Source organism: Eleutherodactylus coqui, chromosome 2 (genome assembly GCF_035609145.1).
Source record: "Eleutherodactylus coqui strain aEleCoq1 chromosome 2, aEleCoq1.hap1, whole genome shotgun sequence".
NCBI classification, from domain to species: Eukaryota; Metazoa; Chordata; class Amphibia; order Anura; family Eleutherodactylidae; genus Eleutherodactylus; species Eleutherodactylus coqui.
This window is the reverse complement of record NC_089838.1, coordinates 294669197-294696866: the sequence shown is the minus strand read 5'-3', so window position 1 is coordinate 294696866 and position 27670 is coordinate 294669197.

The window sequence follows — 27670 nt, the reverse complement described above, 5'->3', positions numbered from 1 at the left end:
AGAAGTGGCATAATACATTTTTCAAACATCACGACACGATTGTATGAGGTCTCCATATTTTAACTGATTGTTGGCTATGCACTTATTAAAGTAGCTGGAAGAATGACTGTGCAAGGACTGAAGAATTGTGAAAAGAGGGGAAATGTTAATATATATATTAGAATATAATTGCGTCTTAATTATATATTCTTGCATTTATTGTAATCTGTAAATTCTAGTATTTTGTAAATGTGTTTGATTCTACGTGATGATGTGTTTCAAACATCTCTATATTGAATTAGTTACCTTTAAGAATGGAATGCATCTAAATTAAAAAATATTTTGTTGCATGAGAAAACTGCAATTTGTCCTTGAATATTAAATGTACTTTTGAACGTTAGCAGTGATCCCAGAAAAGTGTGGCAGATAAAGAGATGTTATTTGCACCTGATTTTATAAGTGTATTCTTCTTATTTGTTTCTATCAATACTGATAAGTAACCTTGATATATGACCAGATGTGCTTATCTGACAAGTATTGAAATAATGGCAATATTCTTAATAATAATTTAGACTCACAGATTTACTGGATTACCTGGGAATTATTTCTGAATTATAAATCAAGTGTTTCTGTAACCAAACGCGGATTGGGAACCCAAAGCGACCCTGAAAAAAGTGGCCCCATATTATAGTTCTGTTAGGGGGGAATCTTCAATGGAATTCCATCATGTTTCAAAGTCTGCTCCGACTTGTATGTGAGAAGGTTTGTGTACATAAATCACTGACACATGACACCAGCTAGTTTTATATGGCAATGAAGCTCTTCTATTTTACTAACAGGCAGATGCATATATATATATATATATATATATATATATATATATATATATATATATATATACACATATACACACACACCCACATATATGTTCATTACGTATGCAAAAGTCAGGGTGGTTGCTATCTATATGATTGGTGTGAGAGAAAGGGGGTGTCAGAAAACGAAACAGTGTATAGTCCATGCTTTGTTCTCCTATTCTATATAAATAAACTGTGTAGCTCCTGGTGCGGTGCAGGAAACAGACACCATCTTAAGTAGATTGTTTCCTGTGAAGTATGAAACAGTATCTTTGTCACATCTACAACAGCCCTTCCTTTTTGTTTCTACTGAACAGGTAGACCTTCAAATACTACAGAAAGCCTAGTGCTTAACGCCGAAATTTCCTACACCATTTCACCAGATTCCCCGGAAGTCTTGGTTGCTTCCAGTTCATTCGAGGGACATTATAATGGTTTCCAAATCTCCTTCTATACTGTGAAGCATAAGGGAATGTTCTTTTCTACAATGCCAGTCACTAACCATCTGCGCAGTGACAGGACACAGCATCCACTGAATATAAGCAGACAGACAATAGTCATAAAAGTAATAGCAACAGACGAAAGCCATCTGCTGCAATTTCCAAAGGTGGAAGTCCTCCAATCTCAGAAAGGGTCTTTTATGCTGGTGTTGGTTGACAGTTCTTTAGAAAGACTGATTAGGCCTTTGAGAGCCTTAGTGATGGCATCTGAAGCAGTATTTCTAGGTATGAAAGTGCAACAAGAGTCACCAATTATTTTACATACCCGTCCCTTTTTTCCAAAATAGACTAGCACATTTAGTGCTAGTCTATTTTGGAAAGCCATTATAAAGGTAGGACCAAGCTGTTCAGCTAGGCCTTGAACAGCATCACGCGTGTAGTTAACAAACCGCTGCTAATTGAAATATATGTAATTTATCCAATCTACAGGTTTTTGTTAATAGTAACCATAGGTATCAGACATGAAAGGATTTACAGGCTCATGATGAGCCTTGGTCTGTTTCAGGCAGAATAAGAGCTCCCTTGCAGTGGGAAACATGTGTCCATGTGTCTTTCCTTTGGAGCCTCATGGAGGTCTTGGTGGTTAGCAGGACCTGGAAGGGACCATCAAATTGGGGCTCAAGGCTTCTCCTAGTATGCCTCTTGGTCACTACCCAGTCCCCAGGCTTGAGGGAGTGAGTACCCTCCACAGAATCTGGATCTGGAAGAGAAGAATAGACTTTGGCATGCAATTTAGGTAATTGGTCAGTTAGATTTCTTGTGTACAAGACCATATTCCCATACTGAAGCATCAACTGGTGAGGAAAGTACAGCCCTAACCTAAGCGCACACCCAAACAGAATCTCATAGGGGCTGAGACCCCAGCATCTGTTAGTGGTGTGTCTTACTGAAAATAGTGCAAGAGGTAGGAAGTCAGGCCATGGCTTGTTGAGTTTGGTCATGGCCTTCAGAATTTGTTTTTTCAAAGTACCATTTAGTCTCTACCCTCCCCCTGCTTTGAGAATGGTAGGGTGTGTGGAAAGTTTGGTCAATGCCCAACATCCCTGCCATCTCCTTCAAAGCGTTTGCAGTAAAAGTGGAACCTCGGTAACTCTCATTGGTTTCAGGGATACCAAACCAAAGCAGTACTTCTGAGAGTTATTTCTAAGCCATATGGTGGGCCGTAGCTTTAGCCACAGAAAAACCTTCTGTCCAACCAGAGAATAGATCAATACAAACAAGGACATACTTGTACAGACCACTTTTTGGTAGCTGGATGTAGTCAATCTGCAATCTGTGGAAAGCGAAAAATGCTTTGGAAGTGTGTTTCGTATAGGGGATTTTCAGTGCAACCTGGATTATTCATGGCACAGATGAGACAGGGACTGGAGTAAAGAAAGACATTAGTTTAGTAAAAAGTTTTTGTGCTCACTGCTCACAGAACCCACTATCCAATAAATAGCACAATATATGTACTTTCAAGCGGAGAAAACTTACTTTGGAGGAGGGGGTTATGATATCCACTATTCCCCCTCCTGTTTCCAATATATCCAGTATATCCACCAATAATTTTTAGTATCACTGTATTGTACTGTGAAGGGTTTCTTATCTGCTAAGAGTGAGAGGCCATAAATTAAAGAGAAACCAATATGTGAATTTACTCACCCAACACAGATCTCTAAAAATAGACAAGAAACAATTCAGGAGACGAGGTATATAGTACATATTAATCATATGACTCACCTCGGTACTGCAGTCTTCCCCTATTGTTTATTTATCTAAATCTTGAGTCCAGTTGGTCGGATAAACAATTCCATGCCCCTGGTCTCTGTTCGGGCGCCAACCTGTTAGAGGGGAATCTTCAAAGGAATTCCATTATGTTTCAAAGTCTGCTCCGAATTGTATGTGCGAAGGTTTGTGTACACAAATCGCTGACACATGACATCAGCTAGTATCATACGGCAATTAAGCTCTTCTTCTTTATTAAGAGGCAGACACATATGCATGTGTCAACCTTGAGCTGGCTACCTGAACCAAGCAGAGATTTAACTTGCAACCTTCAGGTCATGAGCGAGAGCTTACGACTGCATTTCTGCTGCCTTAACACTCTGGGCCATACGAGGCTCTATATATGTTGACTATAGTAGGTAAGAAGCCTATGCGGCATGCATAGCTCACTTCAGTAGATTTTCTACAAAGCTCACAACATGTTAGAACTGGAGGTATACGTTAAGCCTCCATGACATAAATTAATATTATAGACTAACTTGTCATAAGTCTCCAGGATGGACATTTATACCATTGGTATTGCGCCCGCATAATCACAGCAAGGGCTCTGTGCTGACTGGCAGCTGGGTTCTTGCTGTGATAACCAGAATAAGCAAAAACTCAGATACTGGTCATTTAACTTCCTAGATGCTGCGGTCAATAGCAACCACAGCATCTAGGACATTAAACAGAGTAAAGGGACTCTTTGACCCCATTGCAGGATGCTGATAGGTAGCCATGGCAGTCAGAGGCTTAGGTAGGGCCTCTAGGCATGCCACTGTAGTATTCCCATTAGGTGGGGCGTCCAAAACAGCTTAATACATTGCTTTGCAGTTTTAGACTCACAGTGAGTAATTCTTTGCTATACTGAGAATACCAAATCATTTTAAAAGGAATCACACTATAATCATAGAGTTGGAAGGGACCTTCAATGTCCAACCCCCTGCTCAATGCAGGATTTACTAAATCATCCCAGACAGATGTCTGTCCAGTCTCCATTTGAAGAGTTCCTTTGAAGGAGGACTCACCACCTCCCGTGGTAACCTGTTCCACTCATTGATCACCCGCACTGTCAGAAAATTTTTTCTAATATCTAATTTGTGTCTCCTCCCTTTCAGTTTCATCCCATTGCTTCTGGTCTTTCTTTGTACAAATAAGAATAGGGCTGATCCCTCTGCACTGTGACAGCCATTCAGATATTTGTAGACAGCTATTATGTTTTCTTTCAGCCTTCTTTTTTGCAAGTGAAACATTCCCAGATCCTTTAACCGTTCCTCATAGGACATGATTTGCAGACCGCTCACCATCTTGGTAACTCTTCTCTGAACTTGCTCCAGTTTGTCTATGTCTTTTTTAAAATGGGGTGCTCAGAACTGGACACAGTATTCCAGATGAGGTCTGACTGTGGAAGAGTAGGGGGGATAATGACCTCACGTGATCTAGACTCTATGCTTATCTTAATACATCCCAGTATCGTGTTTGCCTTTTTTGCTGCTGCACCACGCTATTGAAGTCAATGGAGGCCGTCCGACTCACACCCCATACGCAATTAGCACTACATATGGGCCACGGGTACCAGTGTCATTGCTAAATGACGGCGGGGCAAATACAAATATTGAAAATAAAAAAAACTGTACTGAGCATCACCAACTGCGAGCCGCCATGGTCATGCACAATACAGAAACCACAGGTACGCAGAGTCGCCGGTCAGGTTCACAGCTGGAATCTGTTCTGTCCCGTGGGCCTGGTGTAAGTGAGCAGTAATTGCTCTGCGTAAAAGCACAGAAACAACAGTCATTTGTATATTATAGCAACTATTTCAAGCGACTATTCCCATAATAGCTGTTCCGTTTAAAGCAACTATTACAAAACCACTGCTAAGTCTCTGGGACTCCATTGAACTACAGTAAAAACAATTATGCACAGATGGAGAAAACTTAGAACAGGGGTGAACCTTTCCAGGAATGACCGGCGTATTAAAATTTCACCAATGACTCTTTTACACGGGATATCATTCAGAATTGTTCAGGTTCATGCGCTCTGGCGGGAGTTTGAATGATATCATCCCATGTAAACTTACTCTACCAGCTTGCAGTGTATTGGAACACACTACAAACCTAGCAAAGAAACAGATGACAATTTTTAATGGCAATCGATTCCAAAAATATTTTACATGCAAAAATACATGGATGTATAAAAATAAATTCTAAAGAGAGGTGTCCATAGCATTTAGCTTCCTTTTTATTTTGCTGTTTTATATGTCTCAATGCAAATGCAAAAATCCCAAACTAAACTAATCAATGCAAATTGTCAAAATATCAAGTTAGCTCAATGGTTAGCAGCACTGGAGCTATGAGTTTGCATCAAACCAAAGTCACATTGACATGCAGCGGTCATATTAGTATAAGTCTCCTCTAAGGATGCCTTCTATGCTCCAAAATAATTACTGACAGGTTGATTGGTATCTTATAAAATTGACTATATCTTATGTATATCTAAAAAAAACAGTTGTAAGTATAAGGCATACATGTACATTAAAGACAGGAGTAATTGGCCACCCACTTGGACTTTTAGAATAATCTTCCCAGCTGTTGAAAGTGTAGCCAAATCACTCTGCGGTACAGTTGCTCCACTGAGAAAACTAGCAATTTTGCAGACCACAGGGTAGCAGTTAAGAACATAATTGGAACAGTGTTGTTTATTACAATAACATCTATATTTCTCATTATCAACTAATTAATATCCGTCTCTGGACAGCTTGTTAATATTTCAAAAATAGCCAATTTTCTTAACCATCTAGTGGCGATGGCTGCTTGCGCCTAAGTAATGGAGCCAAATTTTGAAAGTCTGACATGACTCACTTTAACATAGAGTAACTGCATAAAGGTTTTGCATATCCAAGTGATTCTGACATTGTTTTTTCGACACAAATTGTACTTCATTTAGGTGGTAAAAATAGACTGATAGAATTTGTGTATATTTATTAAAAGTATCAAAATTTGGAAAAAATTTTATTTTTTCACATTTTCAACTGTAATATCTTATATATGTGCAAACATACTGTGCACACTTTTGCTAAGATATATATCTCCAACTGTTTACTTTATTCTGGATGCACATATGAAAAACTTATTTAGAAGACATACAAATTTAACACTACTTATCAACATTTTGAGGAACATTGTTTTCTTACATCGGGCCAAGATTACAAAGGCTTATAGGTATTAGAATGATAGATACCCCCACAAATGACACCATTTTAAAAACTAGACCCCTTCATATATTCACTGAGGGGGGTCAGGAGTATTTGGACCCCACAGTTTTTTCAGGAGTTAATGCAATTTAAAGGAGAAAAAATAACATTTCATTTTAAAGACATATTTTTTTTTCTCTATAGTGCACATAAAAATTAGGATGTACACTCCAAAATGGATTCCCCTGTTTATCCTGTGTTCAGAAACATATCCGTTGTGGCCCTACTCTTATATCCGTATGCACAACGAGACCTAATATGAAAGGAGCAGCCTGTGGCTCTCAGAACAGACATTATGCTTGAAGGTGTTTTAGGCCCCATTGCACACTTGTAGAGCCCTTGAGCGGCCAAAACAATAGAGAGCCCCCACAAATGACCCCATTTTGAAAATTAGACCCCTTAACAAATTAATCTAGGGGTGTACTGCATTTTTGAATGAATCTAAGCAAAGCAGAAGGAAAAAAATTACAATTTTCATTTTTTGGCAATTGTGTCATTTTAAAAACAAGTTTTTTTGTACAGCACACATATTAATAAAGACTTTTACCCCAAAATGGATACTCCTGTTTTTCCTGTGTTTAGAAAGATACCCATTGTGGCCCTAATACTATATCCGTATGTACAACGAGCCCAAACCGAAAGGAGCATTAAACTGCAACTGTTTTTTAGCTTTTATGTGATCGCCATTATCCATTGGATAACGATGATGGCGTGACTGGGAACCACTTACCAGGGCCCTCGGTCACTGCTCCAGGCCCTTGGCTACTTTTAGCAGCCAGGAGATTTTAAATTTCCCAGGCCCTCACAGCTTTTGTCCTTACGTCCACGATTTTGCCGGCAGGCGCGTGTGCCGAAGTTGGGGTAAGGTCCGTGGATAAAGATCCCTTCAGGGGACATTGCCAGAGGCCTTAGGTAAGTAATTTCACCTTCCCTCACAGATCGGATCCATGACGGGAGGTGAGATTTTAACTTTCTTTTACTTTTATGTCATCGCTGTTATCCATTGGATAGCGGCAATCATGTGACCAAGGACCACGTACCATGGCCCCCCGTGAAATCTCCAGGCTCTCGGCTATGTTTGGCTGTCAGGAGCAGGGAGATTTTAAATTACCATGGCAATCTGCAGCTTTTGCGCATGTGGCCGCCATTTTGGCCACAGGTGCGTGCACAGAAGCCGGGGTACGGTCCACGGATGAATCAGGGGGCCTTAGGTAGGTAATTTCATCTCCTCTAATAGATATGATCGATGAGGGGAGATGAAACTCAAACGTTTTAAACTTTTTTTTATGCTTTTTTTTCCATTGGATAACAGCGATCATGTGACTGGGAACCACATACAGCAGTCCCCGGTGATATCTCTTTGCTGCTGGCTACATATGCTAGCTAGGAGCAGAGGGATGTTAAATTTCCCAGGGTGCGAGCCCTTCTGTGCACACGCCCGACGTATGATGTCCGGTGCACATACGCAGAGAACGATGTGAGGTTCTGGAAGGACCAGATCGCTGCAGGACATCGCGGAGGATGGACAGGGGTGAGTATTTCCACGTCTACTCATGGATCCGATCCATGAGGAGAGGTGAAACTTTAACTTTATTTAATCTTTTGAAGTTTTCTGTGATTGACGTTATCAATTGGCTAGCAGCGATCATGGGCCCATGGACCGCTCACCGCAGAGCCACAGTGACATCTACTGCCTCCCAGCTTTCTAACTTTTTTAACTGTTTATTTACTTTCATAATGCCGATCGCACAACCGGGTGTCGGATATCCCAGCCGCCCATGACAGCTCCAGGTTGTCGGCTACCTCCAGCAGCCGGCAGCATGGTGCTGTCACGTTCACAGCCCACGTTGCTTTACTCTTCAGAGGAAGCATGTTTTTACGTCCCTGACAATTAAAGCCCACTTAGCTAGGACGTAAAAAGGCAATGGGGCCGTCACTCAGGGGTAAATGTTCCGTAATACATTTAAAAAAATGGCAAACTGAATGTGTCTCATAAATTATTGTAAATGGCCTGTACACCTACACAGATTTCTTTTTCATGTCTTTGTGGACAAAGCCATAGTAGGACTTCGAACAGAGAACTGAAAAATGACACAATGCTTTTCAAGACTGATGCTGATGAGGATTACTAGAACACCTCCTTCACACAGCCGTATGCGTTTTTATGGTCAGCCAAAAATCGTGTGAAAAGAAAAAAGATGCAATCGAGTCCCGATCTGAATTAGTGTTTTTTCATCCATTCACACATCGGCTGCAGCGTTTCGACAAACATACACTGCAGCGCACAAATCTCTCGGTCAGCAGAAGTCCTCGAAATTACTTGTAATGCTGAAACAGGGCCAGCTGTCATCTTTTGCCAACTTTGGATGCCAGAAAACTCCCTCCCTTTTTTCAGCTCCCATAGAAGAATATAGTTACCTTCCGTGCACGAGAGGGTTCTGATAAGTCTTTGGCTTTACCCAGAAAGATAAAACTTTACATTTATTCCACATAGTCTCCACTGATGTCAACACACTTCTTACATCAGTATTCAAAGTTCTGTAAGCCTTGCAAAAAGAAGGATTTCGGTTGTGCCTCAAACCAGTCATCCGTAGCATGGCATCAGAAATGGTGTGAAATTTGGTACCCTTGAGGTGCTTCTTCAGGTTTGGAAACAGATGAGAATCGGGAGGGAGCTAGACCTGGTAAATAAGGTGGGTGGTCAACCAGCTGGAAGTCTAGCTCCAGCAGTTTTGCCGTGGTTGCTTGTGCAGTATGAGCGGAGGCGTTATCTTGCAGGAACAAGATTCTTTTGGACAGCTTGCCACATCTTTTGGCCTTCAGAGCTGCCCTCGGTCCAAAAGTTCAATGTAATACCTTGCATTGATGGTGGAACCATTTGAAGGTAGTCCACTACCAGTACACCCTCCTTATCCCAGAACACAGACGTCATCACCTTAGTGGCTGATTTTTGCACCCTGAACTTCTTTGGGCCAGGAGAACCACTGTGCCTCCACTCTTTTGACTGCTCCTTGGTTTTAGGGTCATATAAATAAATCCAGGTCTCATCCATAGTGACCGGGAAGTTTTCACTCGCATGCTTTTTTGATCTGTTGTTAAACATTTGGGGACCCACTTTGCAGAAAGCTTCTTCATGTTCAAATGTTCATGGATAATGACACAAACACGTTCACCAGAAATCCCCATGATGTCTGCTATTCCTTTGGCTAAAATTCTCCGATTCTCCAGTATGAGGTTGTGCACAGCATCGATGATCTCCGGAACAACAACCTCTCTCGGTCGTCCAGGACGCTCCTCATCATTGGTGCTGAAGTGGCCCGTTTTAAATTTGGCAACCCAGTTCCTAACTGTAGAATATGAAGGGCATTGATCCCCCAATGGCTGCGATATATCACCATGAATATCCTTCGCGGACTTTCCTTGCAGAAACAAGAATTTTATTACTCCTCTGCTCTCATTTGCTGTGAATATCGCCTTAGACTCCGCCATTTTATTTTCCTGCGTGCCTAGATCAGTTGCCATAAGCTACAAACACAAAATTTTGAAAACATATGCTAGACACATAAAGATTTCATGTGATGTAACATTCGTTGCCATAGAAACAAAAAAAGAACACAAAGCCAAAGACTTATCAGCTCCCCCTCGTATATGACGTGTGCAACAAATATGGAATAAAGGGGCAATTAAATTGTTGCCCAAAGGTGTATCTAGGTTATCCTGAACCCGGGGCAAAGATTCTTTTTGACGCTCCCCCAATCTGAATCTTAACTGTTTGCCATGCTCCCACTAATTAACCCCTTAAGGAGATGTATTTTTTTTATCTCCATTTCTCAATTTTTTTATTTTCCCGTCAACGCAGCCGTATGAGGGCTTGTTTTTTGCGTGGCGAACTGTAGTTTTTATTGGTACCATTTTGGGGTACATAGACTACATTGTAAAACTTTTATTATTTTTTTATGATCGTAGGGAGAGAAAATGCATCAATTCTGCCATTGATTTTTTTTTAAAGTGTTAATTATGCAGCATACATACACACTACACTTTTTTCTGCAGGTCGGTGCAGTTACAACGATACCAAAATTCTTATATTTTTTTTAGGTTTTCCACTTTTTCACAAATTATTATTTTTTTCTAAAATCACTGCATTCAAAGTCCTATAACTTTTTTATTTTTCCATGGACGGAGCTCTGTGAGGGCTTATTTTTTGCCATGCAGGATAAAAAGCGTGTTTGATTTATTGTATGGGTCTTTACGGACACGACGATACTAAATATGTGTTTTTGGGGTTTTTTTATGCTAATATGACAAAAAGCATAAAAAAAGGGTTTTTTAAACATTTTTTTAACATTTTTATTTTTTGTACATTATTTTGATTTTTTTTTTACACCCTCTGTGTCCCTCTGAGGGCCTTACACTGCAGCACTGATGATTGCTACGATAGGGCATGGCAGGACTTCTCTCCTGCCATGCCTTATCGCCTATTACAGCGATTTTAGGCAATGACAATACAGGACGCCGGTATCTGGCGCCCTGTTGCCATAGCAACTGGCCGGGATCTCTGCGATAACATCGCAAGAGCTGGCTGAAGTGACAGAGGGAGCACGCTCCCTCTGTGAACTCTTTCCCTGCAGTGATCTACTTAGATTGTGGCAGGGAAGGGGTTAACAGCGGGGGCGCATCTCCGATGCCCCCCGCTGTCGCAGCGGGAGGCCGGCTACTAGTGACAGCCGACTCCCGCTGCGGGATAGCACGAGATCTGCTATGAGGGTGGGAAGGGGTTAATGGAACATAACTTAAAGGGGTTGTCTCGCGGTAGCAAGTGGGGTTACACACTTCTGTATGGCCATATTAATGCACTTTGTAATGTACATCGTGCATTAAATATGAGCCATACAGAAGTTATTCACTTACCTGCTCCGTTGCTAGCGTCCCTGTCACCATGGATCCGTCTAATTTCGCTGGCTTCTTGCTTTTTTAGACGCGCTTGCGCTGTGCGGTCTTCTGCCTGGTGAATGGGGCCGCTCGTGCCGGAGAGCTGGTCACCGCGTCGTCATCGTAGCTCCGCCCCGTCACGTGTGCCGATTCCAGCCAATCAGGAGGCTGGAATCGGCAATGGAACGCACAGAGCCCATGGTGCACCATGGGAGAAGACCCGCGGTGCACCATGGGAGAAAACCGCAGTGCATCCCTGGGAAAGGACTGGCGGCCATCTTAGGCAGAAGATTTTTAAAACTTCACATTTCATCACATCGGTGAGTAGCAAGTGGCTTAAAAACCGCTTTAAATTGCTATTTTATGTCAGGGGGGTGACAGGGGGAATGGGGTAAAGTAAAATTTTGATGTTTGCCGCGAGACAACCCCTTTAAGGACAAAGTTATTTTGGGCCTTTTTTGTGGCTCACGGTGCCATGTATTTTTGCATTTGCATTTTTTTATACAATCATTTTGGGGAACATTTCATGCATTAAATTCATTTCTTTTTTTTTTAGAGGGACGGCAGAGATGGAGTTAAAAAACAATAAATACTCAATTTTTGGGATTTAGTTTTTTGGATTTGGTCTTGATGGCATTCACCATGTGATATAAAAGACACGTTACTTTTATGCTGCAAGTCAGAATGATTACACTGCCAACAAGTTAGTACTTTTTTATATTTTAGTATTTTTACGCAATAAAACACTGAAAGATACTAGTCTACATCAAATTTGCCAATTACTTGATAATATTTGATCTTTGCAGATTTCTATATAATAAATTCAAATATCATATTCTTTTATTCCAGCCAGGTCCAGAAATCACTGATTTTGTTTTTGATAAACAGACTGTTCGTTTTTGGTCTATTGAACACATGACATATCTATATGATTGACATGAAATAAATGAAAATAGATCCTGAAGACTAAATTAAGAGATTTCCATGATTGATCCTTCAAAACTAGAGGAAATAAACAGAGCTGGAACTCTGAAAAGGAGATATTATCCATTAATCCTATTGCAGGCAATGAAGGCCAGAGATAATTAGCGTTTTCTTGTCCATTCACACGACCGGGCGCGAGGTTTAAGGGAAAAAATATGTCGCTGCCCAAAAACTCTTGCTCGGCTTAAATTCTCAGAATGACTTCAAAAGCCTAAATAGAGGCACCTCTAAGCTTTTTGCAGTGTTGAACGTTGCTAAACTGCCTCACCCTCCCTTTTATTCCAGCTCCCATAGTAGTGTATGGGAGCTGTGGGCATATATTGGTCGAAAGATAGAACCAGAACTCTATTTTTACCCAGCGTATAATAGCCGGCACATATTTTCGTTGCGAATGTTCCATTTTTTATGGTGCAATGTTTTCATGCGCTGTAAATTCGCCCATGTGAACAAATGCATTGGAAACCAATGCCTCAGTTGGTCACATATATCGTCCGGCCGTGAAAACACGGTGACAGAGGTGCATATATACACTCGTGTGAATAAAGCCTGAATCTGCGATGTGTTAAAGTGCTGTATGACAGAGACATTCCTTTAGCAGCATCCCATTCCCACTGCAATAATTTGCTAATTCCACATTTCCTCCAGCCCCCATCTTAGGCCCTTTTTACACACAACAAGAATCAAATGATTCTAGTTTGCCCGAACGAATGAGCTAGTGACATCATCACCATCTCATTCCCACCCAGACAGCGTGATTCTCATTAAAGGGGTTGTCCGGCCATAAACATTAGATCTCATTACTTCTGTTTGCCCAATACAATGCACTTTGTAATATACATTGTGCATGGTAAATGAGGCAAACAGAAGTTATTGACTTACCTGTAGGGGTGCCCCCCCCTGTGTTGCTCCTCGGTCGTCCCTGGTTACGACAAGAAATCTTCTTTTCTTGTCGGGCCGGCTCCAGGTCTTGACGGGACGTCGGGGACGCGCTTCTCACTTCTGCTCTCTACTGCGCATGTGCAGTAGAACTTCAGCTGCTGGGAACCTCTCCCAGGGGGCGCGCGGCTGCTGGCATCTGTAAGGTAAGTGGACGGCCGGGCTCTCGCAGGGGGGGGGAGGAGGCAGAGGGGTGTGTGTGTGTGTGCTGCTGGTGGTGGTGACCGGGCAGTCAGGAGTCCCGGGGGGGGGGGGGGGGGGGGGGTAAGTGGACGGCCGGGCTCTCGCAGGGGGGAGAGGGGGGGGGTGTTGCTGGTGGTGACCGGGCTGTCAGGAGTCCCGGGGGGGTAAGTGGACGGCCGGGCTCTCGCAGAAGGGGGGGGGGAGGGTGTGTGTGCTGCTGGTGTCGGCTGGGCTGTCAGAAGTCCGGGGGGGGAAGGGGGGGGGGCATGTGTATGTGTGTGTAGGGCATGCTTGGTGCTACTTTCACTTTCAATAGCCGACGATCGTCAGCTATTGAAAGTGCTGCTAGAGATCAGGATCTGCTCCTACAGCTCTGACAGGTGTAGCAGTAGATTATTTCATCTTCCCCAGCATGTTCCCTCATCACTGGAGGCTGTGACACTGCAGTGTCCAGTGATGAGGGGACATGCCGGGGAGATGAAGGAAACTCCTGCTAACAGCTGTCAGAGCTGTAGGAGCAGATCGCACTGCTCTCCCTGCTCTCTCATTACTTTGAATGGGGCCAGCCGGCTGCTGGCTCCATTCAAAGCAATGAAGCGTGCATGATGCCGGTCCTCCAGTCATGTGGCCGGTGTCATCGGGAGCGCACACTGAGGAGAGAGAGGCAGCAGTGCATCATGGGAACTACCCAGCGGCGCCATCTTTGAAAAATCCTTCAGGCAAACTTTATAAGGTAAGAAAAGGAATAAAAAGGTGAGCAAAATATCGTTTTTCATGGTTAAAGCTGTAATGTGTGATGCTTCTCCACTACAGGGCATTCATTGGGGAAAAAAAAAATCAGTTTCGCCGGCGGACAACTCCTTTAAGTCATTCAGTTGTTGGCTGCTTTTAAATTGAATGATTATCACTCAGTTTTGCACGTTTGAACAATTTTCTGAACAATAATCATTCAGTCTAAACGAAGCATTAGATTCAAAGCTGAATAACAATCTGTCAGTCATCCTGACTGATGGATTTTGCCAAAAAAACTTACTCCTCTAGCTTGCACTGTATTTGAACACACTACAAACCCTGCAAGGGAAGGGATGAACATTCTTAATGACAACTAATCCATGGATTTATAAATGCAATACATGGATTTTTTTAAAATAAAAATGCATGGATTAATTTAAAAAATTTAAAAAAAAATTGTGCATAGCTTTTAAATTCCTTTTTATTTAGCTGAAATCCAAAATAGGGAAGAGTTCAGAAAGTGCCTTAGGGATTGCTGGTTGGCTGTTTGCTGCACAATTTACATCCTCTGAAATCAGGGAGAGCTGCAAAGACAGTTGGGAGTTGTCTCGAAAGAGAATACCCCCCAATTAAAAGATACAACAGACTGTAAGTAAAAGGATATAAAAAAGGCTGCGCTCTTTGAATTGTAGGGCATAAACCCGAGGCGTAGTCGATTTCTAGAGTAAAAGAACGGCACTTACTCGAGAGGAGGGGGGTATGACAAGCAGAAAGCCCCCTCCAAATTGGCGGAGCGTTTCTGTGCACAAAGGCACCTTCCTCAAGCCAATATTAACAACACAAGTATATATATATATAAGCTGAAAGCCCTCACTGACTCACTGACTGACTCACTGACTCACTGACTCACTGACTGACTCACTGACTGACTCGCCGAAAGTCCTCCAACTTCCCGATATCGTAGAAACATGAATTTTGACACGAGCATAGAATATCTCCAAAATAGGAAAAGTAATTGGGTCCCAACTCGATTATTCAATTCTAGCGCAAAAGAATTGGCGTCGAAATTTTACGTACATAATCTAAATCTGTCACTTCCCAATGTCATAGAAACTTAAAATTTGGCACGGGCATTGATTACGTCATAAATAGTAAAAGCTAATGGGTCCCAACTCCATTATTCAATTCTATGCGCAAAAGAATTAGCGTCCAAATTTTACGTACGGAATGTAATTTTCTCACTTTCCGGTGTCATAGAAACAGGAAATTGGGTACGAGCATTGATTATGTCATAAAAAGGAAAAGCTAATGGGTCCCAACTCGATTATTCAATTCTAGCGCAAAAGAATTGGCGTCGAAATTTTACATAGTAACATAGTAACATAGTATGTAAGGCTGAATGAAGACAATGTCCATCTAGTCCAGCCTGTCTATCCTACTGTGTTGATCCAGAGGAAGGCAAAAAAAACCAAGGCCAGAAGCCAATTAGCCCTTTTGGGGGAAAAATTCCTTCCCGACTCCCGAATGGCAATCAGACTGTTCCCTGGATCAACCCCTAATAGTTCCTACCTGCCTATATACCAGGATTGACACTTAACCTAATATTTATATCCTGTAATATCCTTCTTCTCCAGAAAGACATCAAGTCCCCTTTTAAACTCCTCTATGGATTTTGCCATCACCACTTCCTCCGGTAGAGAGTTCCACAGTCTAACTGCTCTTACAGTAAAGAATCCCCTTCTATGTTGGTGATGAAACCTACTTTCCTCTAATCGTAGCGGATGTCCTCTTGTTACCGTCATGGTCCTGGGTGTAAACAGATCGCGGGAGAAATCCATGTGTTGTCCCCTCATGTACTTATACATGGTTATTTGGTCGCCTCTTAACCTTCTTTTTTCTAGAGTAAATAGTCCCAATTTGGATAGCCTCTCTGGGTATTCCAGTCCCGTCATTCCATGTATTAGTTTAGTTGCCCTTCTTTGAACCCCTTCAAGCACTGTGACATCTTTCCTGAGCACCGGTGTCCAGAATTGTACGCAGTATTCCATGTGAGGCCTGACAAGTGCCTTATATAGTGGGAGGATAATGTTCTCGTCCTTCGCCCCTATACCTCTTTTAATGCACCCCAAGACTTTATTTGCCTTTGCAGCAGCTGACTGGCATTGGTTACTCCAGTTTAGTCTATTATCCACTAATACCCCCAGATCCTTTTCCATATCACTTTTCCCTAGTGGTACCCCATTAAGTGAATATTTGTGACATCCGTTCCTCCTGCCCGTGTGCATAGTCTTACATTTTTCAACATTGAACTTCATTTGCCATTTTCCTGCCCAAGCCCCCAGCTTATCCAGGTCTGTTTGTAGCCGCACATTGTCCTCTGTTGCATTAATTATATTGTATAATTTTGTGTCATCTGCAAATATTGATATTTTGCTGTGCAGCCCCTTTATCAGGTCATTGATAAATATGTTGAACAGAGTGGGGCCTAGTACTGAGCCCTGTGGCACCCCGCTAGCGACTGTAGTCCAACCAGAGTATGAGCCATTTATTACCACCCTCTGCTTTCTATCATTGAGCCAATTTTTTACCCACTTACACACGTTTTCGCCCAGTCCGAGCTGCCTCATTTTGTATATTAGCCTATTATGTGGCACGGTGTCAAAGGCTTTAGAGAAGTCCAGATATACAAGATCAATAGATTCTCCCTGGTCCAGCTTAGAGCTTACTTCATCATAGAAACTGATCAGATTTGTTTGACAGATTTGTTTTACGTGCGGAATGTAAATTTCTCACTTTCCGGTGTCATAGAAACGGGAAATTTGGCACGAGCATTGATTATGTCATAAATAGGAAAAGCTAATGGTCCCAACTCGATTATTCAATTCTTTGCGCAAAAGTATTAGCGTCCAAATTTTACGTACGGAATCTAATTTTCTCACTTTCCGGTGTCATAGAAACAGGAAATTTGGCAGGAGCATTGATTATGTCATAAATAGGAAAAGCTAATGGGTCCCAACTCGATTATTCAATTCTTTGCGCAAAAGAATTAGCGTCCAAATTTTACGTGCGGAATGTAATTTTTTCACTTTCCGGTGTCATAGAAACGGGAAATTTGGCAGGAGCATTGATTATGTCATAAATAGGAAAAGCTAATGGGTCCCAACTCGATTATTCAATTCTATGTGCAAAAGAATTGACGTCGAAATTTTACGTGCGGAATGTAATTTTCTCACTTTCCGGTGTCATAGAAACAGGAAATTTGGCACGAGCATTGATTATGTCATAAATAGTAAAAGCTAATGGGTCCCAACTCCATTATTCAATTCTAGCGCAAAAGAATTAGCGTCCAAATTTTACGTACGGAATCTAATTTTCTCACTTTCCGGTGTCATAGAAACGGGAAATTTGGCACGAGCATTGATTATGTCATAAATAGGAAAAGCTAATGGGTCCCAACTCGATTATTCAATTCTATGTGCAAAAGAATTAGCGTCCAAATTTTACGTGCGGAATGTAATTTTTTCACTTTCCGGTGTCATAGAAACAGGAAATTTGGCACGAGCATTGATTATGTCATAAATAGTAAAAGCTAATGGGTCCCAACTCGATTATTCAATTATATGCGCAAAAGAATTAGCGTCCAAATTTTACGTACGGAATCTAATTTTCTCACTTTCCGGTGTCATAGAAACGGGAAATTTGGCACGAGCATTGATTATGTCATAAATAGGAAAAGCAAATGGGTCCCAACTCCATTATTCAATTCTATGCGCAAAAGAATTAGCGTCCAAATTTTACGTGCGGTATGTAATTTTCTCACTTTCCGGTATCATAGAAACGGGAAATTTGGCATGAGCATTGATTACGTCATAAATAGTAAAAGCTAATGGGTCCCAACTCCATTATTCAATTCTATGCGCAAAAGAATTAGCATCCAAATTTTACGTACGGAATGTAATTTTCTCACTTTCCGGTGTCATAGAAACAGGAAATTGGGTACGAGCATTGATTATGTCATAAAAAGGAAAAGCTAATGGGTCCCAACTCGATTATTCAATTCTAGCGCAAAAGAATTGGCGTCAAAATTTTACATAGTAACATAGTAACATAGTATGTAAGGCTGAATGAAGACAATGTCCATCTAGTCCAGCCTGTCTATCCTACTGTGTTGATCCAGAGGAAGGCAAAAAAACCCAAGGCCAGAAGCCAATTAGCCCTTTTGGGGGAAAAATTCCTTCCCGACTCCCGAATGGCAATCAGACTGTTCCCTGGATCAACCCCTAATAGTTCCTACCTGCCTATATACCAGGATTGACACTTAACCTAATATTTATATCCTGTAATATCCTTCTTCTCCAGAAAGACATCAAGTCCCCTTTTAAACTCCTCTATGGATTTTGCCATCACCACTTCCTCCGGTAGAGAGTTCCACAGTCTAACTGCTCTTACAGTAAAGAATCCCCTTCTATGTTGGTGATGAAACCTACTTTCCTCTAATCGTAGCGGATGTCCTCTTGTTACCGTCATGGTCCTGGGTGTAAACAGATCGCGGGAGAAATCCATGTGTTGTCCCCTCATGTACTTATACATGGTTATTTGGTCGCCTCTTAACCTTCTTTTTTCTAGAGTAAATAGTCCCAATTTGGATAGCCTCTCTGGGTATTCCAGTCCCGTCATTCCATGTATTAGTTTAGTTGCCCTTCTTTGAACCCCTTCAAGCACTGTGACATCTTTCCTGAGCACCGGTGTCCAGAATTGTACGCAGTATTCCATGTGAGGCCTGACAAGTGCCTTATATAGTGGGAGGATAATGTTCTCGTCCTTCGCCCCTATACCTCTTTTAATGCACCCCAAGACTTTATTTGCCTTTGCAGCAGCTGACTGGCATTGGTTACTCCAGTTTAGTCTATTATCCACTAATACCCCCAGATCCTTTTCCATATCACTTTTCCCTAGTGGTACCCCATTAAGTGAATATTTGTGACATCCGTTCCTCCTGCCCGTGTGCATAGTCTTACATTTTTCAACATTGAACTTCATTTGCCATTTTCCTGCCCAAGCCCCCAGCTTATCCAGGTCTGTTTGTAGCCGCACATTGTCCTCTGTTGCATTAATTATATTGTATAATTTTGTGTCATCTGCAAATATTGATATTTTGCTGTGCAGCCCCTTTATCAGGTCATTGATAAATATGTTGAACAGAGTGGGGCCTAGTACTGAGCCCTGTGGCACCCCGCTAGCGACTGTAGTCCAACCAGAGTATGAGCCATTTATTACCACCCTCTGCTTTCTATCATTGAGCCAATTTTTTACCCACTTACACACGTTTTCGCCCAGTCCGAGCTGCCTCATTTTGTATATTAGCCTATTATGTGGCACGGTGTCAAAGGCTTTAGAGAAGTCCAGATATACAAGATCAATAGATTCTCCCTGGTCCAGCTTAGAGCTTACTTCATCATAGAAACTGATCAGATTTGTTTGACAGATTTGTTTTACGTGCGGAATGTAAATTTCTCACTTTCCGGTGTCATAGAAACGGGAAATTTGGCACGAGCATTGATTATGTCATAAATAGGAAAAGCTAATGGTCCCAACTCTATTATTCAATTCTTTGCGCAAAAGTATTAGCGTCCAAATTTTACGTACGGAATCTAATTTTCTCACTTTCCGGTGTCATAGAAACAGGAAATTTGGCAGGAGCATTGATTATGTCATAAATAGGAAAAGCTAATGGGTCCCAACTCGATTATTCAATTCTTTGCGCAAAAGAATTAGCGTCCAAATTTTACGTGCGGAATGTAATTTTTTCACTTTCCGGTGTCATAGAAACGGGAAATTTGGCAGGAGCATTGATTATGTCATAAATAGGAAAAGCTAATGGGTCCCAACTCGATTATTCAATTCTATGTGCAAAAGAATTGACGTCGAAATTTTACGTGCGGAATGTAATTTTCTCACTTTCCGGTGTCATAGAAACAGGAAATTTGGCACGAGCATTGATTATGTCATAAATAGTAAAAGCTAATGGGTCCCAACTCCATTATTCAATTCTAGCGCAAAAGAATTAGCGTCCAAATTTTACGTACGGAATCTAATTTTCTCACTTTCCGGTGTCATAGAAACGGGAAATTTGGCACGAGCATTGATTATGTCATAAATAGGAAAAGCTAATGGGTCCCAACTCGATTATTCAATTCTATGTGCAAAAGAATTAGCGTCCAAATTTTACGTGCGGAATGTAATTTTTTCACTTTCCGGTGTCATAGAAACAGGAAATTTGGCACGAGCATTGATTATGTCATAAATAGTAAAAGCTAATGGGTCCCAACTCGATTATTCAATTATATGCGCAAAAGAATTAGCGTCCAAATTTTACGTACGGAATCTAATTTTCTCACTTTCCGGTGTCATAGAAACGGGAAATTTGGCACGAGCATTGATTATGTCATAAATAGGAAAAGCAAATGGGTCCCAACTCCATTATTCAATTCTATGCGCAAAAGAATTAGCGTCCAAATTTTACGTGCGGTATGTAATTTTCTCACTTTCCGGTATCATAGAAACGGGAAATTTGGCATGAGCATTGATTACGTCATAAATAGTAAAAGCTAATGGGTCCCAACTCCATTATTCAATTCTATGCGCAAAAGAATTAGCATCCAAATTTTACGTACGGAATGTAATTTTCTCACTTTCCGGTGTCATAGAAACAGGAAATTGGGTACGAGCATTGATTATGTCATAAAAAGGAAAAGCTAATGGGTCCCAACTCGATTATTCAATTCTAGCGCAAAAGAATTGGCGTCAAAATTTTACATAGTAACATAGTAACATAGTATGTAAGGCTGAATGAAGACAATGTCCATCTAGTCCAGCCTGTCTATCCTACTGTGTTGATCCAGAGGAAGGCAAAAAAACCCAAGGCCAGAAGCCAATTAGCCCTTTTGGGGGAAAAATTCCTTCCCGACTCCCGAATGGCAATCAGACTGTTCCCTGGATCAACCCCTAATAGTTCCTACCTGCCTATATACCAGGATTGACACTTAACCTAATATTTATATCCTGTAATATCCTTCTTCTCCAGAAAGACATCAAGTCCCCTTTTAAACTCCTCTATGGATTTTGCCATCACCACTTCCTCCGGTAGAGAGTTCCACAGTCTAACTGCTCTTACAGTAAAGAATCCCCTTCTATGTTGGTGATGAAACCTACTTTCCTCTAATCGTAGCGGATGTCCTCTTGTTACCGTCATGGTCCTGGGTGTAAACAGATCGCGGGAGAAATCCATGTGTTGTCCCCTCATGTACTTATACATGGTTATTTGGTCGCCTCTTAACCTTCTTTTTTCTAGAGTAAATAGTCCCAATTTGGATAGCCTCTCTGGGTATTCCAGTCCCGTCATTCCATGTATTAGTTTAGTTGCCCTTCTTTGAACCCCTTCAAGCACTGTGACATCTTTCCTGAGCACCGGTGTCCAGAATTGTACGCAGTATTCCATGTGAGGCCTGACAAGTGCCTTATATAGTGGGAGGATAATGTTCTCGTCCTTCGCCCCTATACCTCTTTTAATGCACCCCAAGACTTTATTTGCCTTTGCAGCAGCTGACTGGCATTGGTTACTCCAGTTTAGTCTATTATCCACTAATACCCCCAGATCCTTTTCCATATCACTTTTCCCTAGTGGTACCCCATTAAGTGAATATTTGTGACATCCGTTCCTCCTGCCCGTGTGCATAGTCTTACATTTTTCAACATTGAACTTCATTTGCCATTTTCCTGCCCAAGCCCCCAGCTTATCCAGGTCTGTTTGTAGCCGCACATTGTCCTCTGTTGCATTAATTATATTGTATAATTTTGTGTCATCTGCAAATATTGATATTTTGCTGTGCAGCCCCTTTATCAGGTCATTGATAAATATGTTGAACAGAGTGGGGCCTAGTACTGAGCCCTGTGGCACCCCGCTAGCGACTGTAGTCCAACCAGAGTATGAGCCATTTATTACCACCCTCTGCTTTCTATCATTGAGCCAATTTTTTACCCACTTACACACGTTTTCGCCCAGTCCGAGCTGCCTCATTTTGTATATTAGCCTATTATGTGGCACGGTGTCAAAGGCTTTAGAGAAGTCCAGATATACAAGATCAATAGATTCTCCCTGGTCCAGCTTAGAGCTTACTTCATCGTAGAAACTGATCAGATTTGTTTGACAGATTTGTTTTACGTGCGGAATGTAAATTTCTCACTTTCCGGTGTCATAGAAACGGGAAATTTGGCACGAGCATTGATTATGTCATAAATAGGAAAAGCTAATGGGTCCCAACTCTATTATTCAATTCTTTGCGCAAAAGTATTAGCGTCCAAATTTTACGTACGGAATCTAATTTTCTCACTATCCGGTGTCATAGAAACAGGAAATTTGGCAGGAGCATTGATTATGTCATAAATAGGAAAAGCTAATGGGTCCCAACTCGATTATTCAATTCTTTGCGCAAAAGAATTAGCGTCCAAATTTTACGTGCGGAATGTAATTTTTTCACTTTCCGGTGTCATAGAAACGGGAAATTTGGCAGGAGCATTGATTATGTTATAAATAGGAAAAGCTAATGGGTCCCAACTCGATTATTCAATTCTATGCGCAAAAGAATTAGCGTCCAAATTTTACGTACATAATCCAAATCTCTCACTTCCCAATGTCATAGAAACGGGAAATTTGGCACAAGCATTGATTGTGTCATAAATATGAAAAGTTAATAGGTCCCAACTCGATTATTCAATTCTAAGCGCAAAAGAATTAGTGTCCAAATTTTATGTACGTAATCTAATTCTCTCACTTCTTGATGTCATTTTATATGAAGGAAACGTCGCATGGTTACCTCCACGTGGTGTTTCCTGGGTAACGCAGAGAACTATGCAAAATGGTGAACATATGTTTTTCCTCAGTATCTCTAAAGTAACTATGACTTCATAAGATTTTCTGTGTGAACACCAGATAAACACCAGTACCAAATTAACTCGGGCGAAGCCGGGTATATCAGCTAGTATATACATATATATATAAAATATATAAAACATGTCTTACAGTTCATTTGTTCCAGCCGGCGTCCTCCGGAGCGGGTAGTATGGGCGGGATTGGGGGCGTGCCACACTCCGGCATCATCCCGGCGGTCATGTGACACTGGGGCGTCATCACGGCGATCATGTGATGCTCCGGCATCATCACGGCAGTCATGTGATGCTCCGGCGTCACTGCGGCGGTCATGTGGCGCTCCGGGTCATCATGGCAGTCACGTGATACCCCTTCGTCTTTTTGGAGTGCACGTTGCGTTGCACTGCCGGCACTATAGACAGTGCATGGTGTATCTAAATGATGCATCATATAATGTGCATTAAACCTAATGGAGCGCATGCAGCTGTCCACTCACAACAAATAAAACGTTTAGTGTGCACACTCTTTAAGTACAATCACTCAGCCAGTTGTGAACTCACCCAACAGTTGCCTTGTCAATTCCATATTTGGTCATCTTTTCAATAAGTATGGTATGAGATACTTTGTCAAATGCTTTACTAAAGTCAAGATATAAGAGATATACCAAATTTTCCTGATCAACCTAGTCGGTGATTCTGTCACAGAAAGAAATTAGATTTGTCTGGCATGACTTGTTTGTCACAAACCCATGCTGGCTCTGGTTAATTACTCCATTTTTATCCAAGTACTTGCATACATGCTGTTTAATAATTTGTTCAAAGATCTTTCACGGTATAGAAGTCAGGCTTACAGGCCTATAGTTTTCTGGATCCACCTTCTTCCCTTTTTTGAAAATAGGGAAAACATTTTCCCTTTTCCAATCTTCTGGGTCTTTTTCTGTTCTCTAGGAATTTTCAAAGATTATTGCGAGTGGTTCAGCAATAACCTCTGCTGCTTCCTTTAGTATCCTAGGATTTAATTCATCTGGAGACTTGAATTCATTTAAGTCAGTCAAGTGTTCCCTCACCATCTCTCTGCTTATAGGTAGCCTGTATTCTTTTATTCCCCCAATTGCCCAGGGAAGATCAGTTGATGTTCCATCTACTTTTTGAGAGAAAACAGATACAAAATATGAATTTAAAAGTTCGGCCTTCTCAACATCATTCTTAACCAATTCAACATTTTCATCTTGTAAGTATCCAATAGCATCTTTGACTTTTTTTTTGCTTGCTTTTGGCCTCTGTTGAAAGCTTCAACATTCATCATTGTTAACTTTAGCTTTTTTGACACTTGCCCTACAGTTTCTGCAGACCACATTATATTCTTCTTTAGATATTCCCCCCTCTTTCCATTTGATAAACATAATTTTTCTTCCTTTTTAACATGTGTGCAAGTTCTTTGTTCATCCATCCTGGTCTCTTAAAATGCTTCCCATTCTTCCTTCTTTTAGGGATTGTTAATGATTGTGCTTTCAGAATCTCATTTTGCAATATTTCCCAACCTTCTTGGACATTTCTGTCCTTATTAACATCCGGCCATTGGATTCTTCCTAACATCTTTCTGAGTTCATTGAAATCTGCCTTTCTAAAATACAACCTGAGGTCGGTGTCTTCTCAGGTCTACCTCCCCTTGTTATCCAAAATTCAATAGCGTGGTTACTGCCTACTAACGTGTCAGCCAACCTAACTTCCTCAATCATTCTCTCCCTGTTGGTACGAATTAGGTCCAAGATAGCAGATCCCCTTGTTTTCTCTTCTACCTTTTGGAAGATAAAGTTGTCAGTAACTAGTCTCCTCTGTAAATCAGGTCAGTGTGATGTTCTTCAGTTCTGAACATAGGAACTATATGCAATATGCTATACATTTATGGGAATTATGGTTGGTCCTATGATCATCCTATAGTTTATGGGAATTATTGTTGGATCTATGGTTGGTCCTATATTTTATGTGATCTATAGTCTGAATTACTATGTGCCTGGCCTTATATTTTCTTGTCACTAGCACTGGTCTTAGATCTGTTCATATATATTATATGAGATATGGCTGGTTCTATAGTTTATGGAAGCCAGGGATGCTTCCTTGAGTGGTACTTTTTATGCGAATTATAGATTGCCCTATCTCTAGTCCATTAGCTTACCGTCAATAATGCATAATTATTGATTCCAATAGAACAACTTTATGACTTTTCAGGGGTCTCTCACACACACTTCTTATACATGTCCTTACTGTGTTTTTTAATTTCTTTCGACCCAACAATTTACTTACATAATTCTTTCCATTTTTGAAACTTGGGTTTTGAGAATAGTGTTTCCAGCTCTTGAAAGTGTAGCCACGCCACACTGCAGTAGTGTAGATCTATGTAGAATACTAGCAATTTTACAGAACACAGGGTAGCAGTTCAGAGCATAATTGGACCAGTGTTATTACAATAATGTCAATATTTTTCTACCAGCTAATTAATATTCATCCCAGATGCTAGATAAATTTTTCAAAATGCAACTATTTCTCATAATCTACCACAATACATAAAAAGATTGAAAAACTCAACGCCTGATACATTTTTGTAGATGGTCTGTACATCTACACAGACTTTGTGTCAAGTCCCGCCATGGTTTTATTCCTGTAGACAAAGTCTAAAAAAGTTGTGAAGCAACAGATGGGTTAGGCACTCAAAGAACTGAAAAATCACACAAGGTTTCTCACGATTGAGGATGATGATTATTATTATAAGTCTTAGGAAACAATTCAATGACACCTGAATAAGTCTTTATGGCAAGAGGATTCTTTAACAAAGTTATTGATGTTCTATTTCAAACAATGAATTTAAAACTGACCTGCATGATAGTCATCATCAGCTCCTTATTAGAGCCCTCAAACATGTACAAGGTTATGTTATGAGATTTTTTTAACCTTAGGACTTTATGCGACCATCTGAATTTAAAATGTGTTTATGAAACATACAAAAATGTTAAATTGTAGATCTTCTGACATAGTCCTGTGGTTGTCAAGATTTTCTATTGATCCTTTAATCAGGTTGTATGGACAAGGACGTCTTTCTACGAACAACTATTTCTATTAGCAGTGTTATACTGCACAGTCATTCCATAGTCTAGAAACATGGGCAGCAATTATCAAATTAAATGTAGAAGATGATAAAAAAAGTTAGATTAGATTTACGGGTAATCCTTTTTTCAAAAAGTCTCCACGACAGCACCAGCTAAGATTATCTATCCTTAAAAGGACAGGAAGCACACCAAGAGATTTAAGGCTGGGTTCATACTGAGCGGAATTGCTGCGGAATTTCCATGTGGAATGCCCACACGGCCATTCCACCTATGGCTCCTAGTCCTGGAATTAGCCTGCCAAGTGGACGAGATTTTGCAAAAATCTCATCCACATGCTGCAGCCAATCCGTTATGGCCAAGCCACACAAAATAAAGACGCAGCATGTCGATTAGAGATGAGCGAGCGTACTCGGATAAGCACTACTCGCTCGAGTAATTGGCTTTATCCGAGTATCGCTGTGCTCGGGGCTAAAGATTCGGGTGCCGGCACAGAGCGGGGAGCTGCAGGGGAGAGCGGGGAGGAACGGAGGTAAGATCTTTCTCTCCCGCCCGCTCTCCCCTGCTCCCCGCTGCGACTCACCTGTCAGCCGCAGCGGCACCCGAATCTTTAGTCCCGAGCACAGCGATACTCGGATAAAGCCAATTACTCGAGCGAGTAGTGCTTATCCGAGTATGCTCGCTCATCTCTAATGTCGATTCTTTTTTCATTTTCGAAGCGGCCTCTCTCCTCTCTATTGGGAGAGATGGCCGCAGCGGAAATGCAGGTGGCAAAACCGCTCCAAAACCCATGGCTAAAGGCTGCACATATCTGGTGGAAATCTCATGATTTTTGGGGGGAAATATTCCGCAAGATTTCCGTCCCGTGTGACCCCAGCCTAAAGCTTCATACCTTCCACAGTATTTATAACTAACTGGTAGGAGGTAGGAACTTGGTTAAAAAAACTAATTTAATTAAATTATTCTCTATTTGAGAGAAGAAAACTTCAAAAGGAAAAAATGGGAGGGAATACATTGGTGCTGTGCTGGAGACTTCCTGAAAAAAGGATTACCGGTAAATCTAATCTAACCTTCCCTATCATCTCCACGACAGCACCAGCTGAGACATAGGATAGAGATACTACTTTAGGTAAGAAAAAGGGATCTAACCTGAACACAATCTTATTGCCCCTGTCTCTGAAAAAATGAGTTCGAATTGACAATGCCTGAATCTCACCAACTCTACGAGCTGTAGTGATGGCTACTGAAAACATAAATTCCAGGTTAAAAACCTAATGGATATGGACCCTACTGGTTCCAACAGGGGTCCTGATAGTACCAAAAGCACCAAGTTTAGGTCCCAAGGAGGAACCAGATTTGCTGCCTTCAAAAATCTAGCGACCCAACTGACCTCTGACAACTTAGCATCATAAAAAATACTAAGCTCTGCCACCTGTACCTTAAGAGTATTAGGTGAGAGTCCCAAATTCAATCCTTCGTGCAAAAAATCCAAGATTACTACCAAATCTGGAAATGCAAAATTCAAATGCCTAATCTCGCACC